This window comes from Heterodontus francisci, unplaced genomic scaffold (genome assembly GCF_036365525.1).
Source record: "Heterodontus francisci isolate sHetFra1 unplaced genomic scaffold, sHetFra1.hap1 HAP1_SCAFFOLD_83, whole genome shotgun sequence".
Classification (NCBI taxonomy): domain Eukaryota; kingdom Metazoa; phylum Chordata; class Chondrichthyes; order Heterodontiformes; family Heterodontidae; genus Heterodontus; species Heterodontus francisci.
Genome location: NW_027141917.1, coordinates 5,045,027 through 5,049,192, shown reverse-complemented (window position 1 = coordinate 5,049,192; position 4,166 = coordinate 5,045,027).

The following is a 4,166-nucleotide window of genomic DNA, read 5'->3' as shown; positions in this document are numbered from 1 at the left end:
CTGTGTTACTGGGTATCAGTGTATGTCTTTGTTACTTGGTGTCAGTGTATGTCTGTGTTATTTGGTGTAAGTGTGTGTCTGTGTTGCTGGGTGTCAGTGTGTGTCTGTGTTACTCGGTGTAAGTGTGTGTCTGTGTTACTTTGTGTAAGTGTATGTCTTTGTTACTTGGTGTCAGTGTATGTCTTTGTGACTTGGTGTCAGTGTATGTCTTTGTTACTGGGTGTCAGTGTAAGTCTTTGTTACTTGGTGTAAGTGTATGTCAAAATACTTGGTGTAAGTGAATGTCTGCGTTACCTGGTGTAAGTGTATGTCTTTGTTACTTGGTGTAAGTGTGCGTCTGTGTTACTGGGTATCAGTGTATGTCTTTGTTACTTTGTGTCAGTGTATGTCTTTGTTACTTTGTGTCAGTGTATGTGTTTGTGACTTGTTGTCAGTGGATGTCTTTGTTACTGGGTGTCAGTGTTTGTCTTTGTTAATTGGTGTAAGTGTTTGTCTTTGTTACTTGGTGTCAGTGTATGTGTTTGTGACTTGTTGTCAGTGGATGTCTCTGTTAATGGGTGTCAGTGTATGTCCTTGTTACTTGGTGTCAGTTTGTGTCTTTGTGACTTGGTGTCAGTGTATGTCTTTGTTACTTGGTGTAAGTGTGTGTCTGTGGAACTGGGTATCAGTGTGTGTCTGTGTTACTGGGTATCAGTGTATGTCTTTGTTACTGGGTATGAGTGTATGTCTTTGTGACTTGTTGTCAGTGTATGTCTTTGTTACTTGGTGTAAGTGTGTGTCTGTGTTACTGGGTTTCAGTGTATGTCTTTGTGACTTGGTATCAGTGTATGTCTTTGTGACTTGATGTCAGTGTATGTCTTTTTTACAGGGTGTCAGTGTGTGTCTGTGTTACTTGGTGTCAGTGTGTGTCTGTGTTACTGGGTGTCAGTGTGTGTCTTTGTGACTTGGTGTCAGTGTATGTCTTTGTTACTTGGTGTAAGTGTGTGTCAAAATACTTGGTGTAAGTGTATGTCTTTGTTACTTCGTGTAAGTGTGTGTCTTTGTTACTTTGTGTCAATGTGTGTCTGTGTTCCTGGGTGTCAGTGTATGTCTTTGTTACTTGGTGCCAGTGTATGTGTTAGTGGCTTGTTGTCAGTGGATTTCTTTGTTACTGGGTGTCAGTGTATGTCTTTGTTACTTGGTGTCAGTGTATGTCTTTGTTACTTGGTGTCAGTGTATGTGTTTGTGACTTGTTGTCAGTGGATGTCTTTGTTACTGGGTGTCAGTGTATGTCTTTGTTACTTGGTGTAAGTGTTTGTCTTTGTTACTTGGTGTCAGTGTATGTGTTTGTGACTTGTTGTCAGTGGATGTCTTTGTTACTGGGTGTCAGTGTATGTCCTTGTTACTTGGTGTCAGTTTGTGTCTTTGTGACTTGGTGTCAGTGTATGTCTTTGTTACTTGGTGTAAGTGTATGTGTTTGTGACTTGTTGTCTGTGGATGTCTTTGTTACTGGGTGTCAGTGTATGTCTTTGTTACTTGGTGTCAGTGTATGTGTTTGTGACTTGTTGTCTGTGGATGTCTTTGTTACTGGGTGTCAGTGTATGTCTTTGTTACTTGGTGTAAGTGTTTGTCTTTGTTACTGGGTGTCAGTGTATGTCCTTGTTACTTGGTGTCAGTTTGTGTCTTTGTGACTTGGTGTCAGTGTATGTCTTTGTTACTTGGTGTAAGTGTGTGTCAAAATACTTGGTGTAAGTGTATGTCTTTGTTACTTGGTGTAAGTGTGTGTCTTTGTTACTTTGTGTCAATGTGTGTCTGTGTTCCTGAGTGTCAGTGTATGTATTTGTTACTTGGTGCAAGTGTATGTCTTTGTTACTTGTTGCCAGTGTATGTGTTAGTGGCTTGTTGTCAGTGGATTTCTTTGTTAATTGGTGTCATTGTATGTCTTAGTTACTGGTTGTCAGTGTATGTCTTTGTTACTTGTTGCAAGTGTATGTCAAAATACTTGGTGTAAGTGTATGTCTTTGTTACTTGGTGTAATTGTCTGTCTTTGTTACTTGGTGTAAGTGTGTGTCTGTGTTACTGGGTGTCAGTGTATGTCTTTGTTACTGGGTGTCAGTGTGTGTCTTTGTGACTTGGTGTCAGTGTATGTCTTTGTTACTTAGTGTAAGTGTGTGTCTGTGTTACTGGGTATCAGTGTGTGTCTGTGTTACTGGTTATCAGTGTATGTCTTTGTTACAGGGTATGAGTGTATGTCTTTGTGACTTGGTGTCATTGTATGTCTTTGTTACTTGGTGTAAGTGTGTGTCTGTGTTACTTGGTATCAGTGTATGTCTTTGTTACTTGGTGTCAGTTTGCGTCTTTGTGACTTGGTGTCAGTGTATGTCTTTGTTACTTGGTGTAAGTGTATGTGTTTGTGACTTGTTGTCTGTGGATGTCTTTGTTACTGGGTGTCAGTGTATGTCTTTGTTACTTGGTGTCAGTGTATGTGTTTGTGACTTGTTGTCTGTGGATGTCTTTGTTACTGGGTGTCAGTGTATGTCTTTGTTACTTGGTGTAAGTGTTTGTCTTTGTTACTGGGTGTCAGTGTATGTCCTTGTTACTTGGTGTCAGTTTGTGTCTTTGTGACTTGGTGTCAGTGTATGTCTTTGTTACTTGGTGTAAGTGTGTGACAAAATACTTGGTGTAAGTGTACGGCTTTGTTACTTGGTGTAAGTGTGTGTCTTTGTTACTTTGTGTCAATGTGTGTCTGTGTTCCTGAGTGTCAGTGTATGTATTTGTTACTTGGTGCAAGTGTATGTCTTTGTTACTTGTTGCCAGTGTATGTGTTAGTGGCTTGTTGTCAGTGGATTTCTTTGTTAATTGGTGTCATTGTATGTCTTAGTTACTGGTTGTCAGTGTATGTCTTTGTTACTTGTTGCAAGTGTATGTCAAAATACTTGGTGTAAGTGTATGTCTTTGTTACTTGGTGTAATTGTCTGTCTTTGTTACTTGGTGTAAGTGTGTGTCTGTGTTACTGGGTGTCAGTGTATGTCTTTGTTACTGGGTGTCAGTGTGTGTCTTTGTGACTTGGTGTCAGTGTATGTCTTTGTTACTTGGTGTAAGTGTGTGTCTGTGTTACTGGGTATCAGTGTGTGTCTGTGTTACTGGTTATCAGTGTATGTCTTTGTTACAGGGTATGAGTGTATGTCTTTGTGACTTGGTGTCATTGTATGTCTTTGTTACTTGGTGTAAGTGTGTGTCTGTGTTACTGGGTATCAGTGTATGTCTTTGTGACTTGGTGTCAGTGTATGTCTTTGTTACTTGGTGTAAGTGTGTGTCAAAATACTTGGTGTAAGTGTATGTGTTTGTGACTTGTTGTCAGTGGATTTCTTTGATACTGGGTGTCAGTGTATGTCTTTGTTACTTGGTGTCAGTGTATGTCTTTGTTAATTGGTGTCAGTGTATGTGTTTGTGACTTGTTGTCAGTTGATGTCTTTGTTACTGGGTGTCAGTGTATGTCTTTGTTACTTGGTGTAAGTGTTTGTCTTTGTTACTTGGTGTCAGTGTATGTGTTTGTGACTTGTTGTCAGTGGATGTCTTTGTTACTGGGTGTCAGTGTATGTCCTTGTTACTTGGTGTCAGTTTGTGTCTTTGTGACTTGGTGTCAGTGTATGTCTTTGTTACTTGGTGTAATTGTATGTGTTTGTGACTTGTTGTCTGTGTATGTCTTTGTTACTTGGTGTAAGTGTGTATCTGTGTTACTGGGTATCAGTGTGTGTCTGTGTTACTGGGTATCAGTGTATGTCTTTGTTACAGGGTATGAGTGTATGTCTTTGTGACTTGGTGTCAGGGTATGTCTTTGTTACTTGGTGTAAGTGTGTGTCTGTGTTACTGGGTATCAGTGTATGTCTTTGTGACTTGGTATCAGTGTATGTCTTTGTTATTTGGTGTCATATGTATTTCTTTTTTACTGGGTGTCAGTGTGTGTCTGTGTTACTGGGTATCAGTGTGTGTCTGTGTTACTGGGTATCAGTGTATGTCTTTGTTACTGGGTATGAGTGTATGTCTTTGTGACTTGGTGTCAGTGTATGTCTTTGTTACTTGGTGTAAGTGTGTGTCTGTGTTACTGGGTATCAGTGCATGTCTTTGTGACTTGGTATCAGTGTATGTCTTTGTGACTTGGTGTCAGTGTATGTCTTTTTTACTGG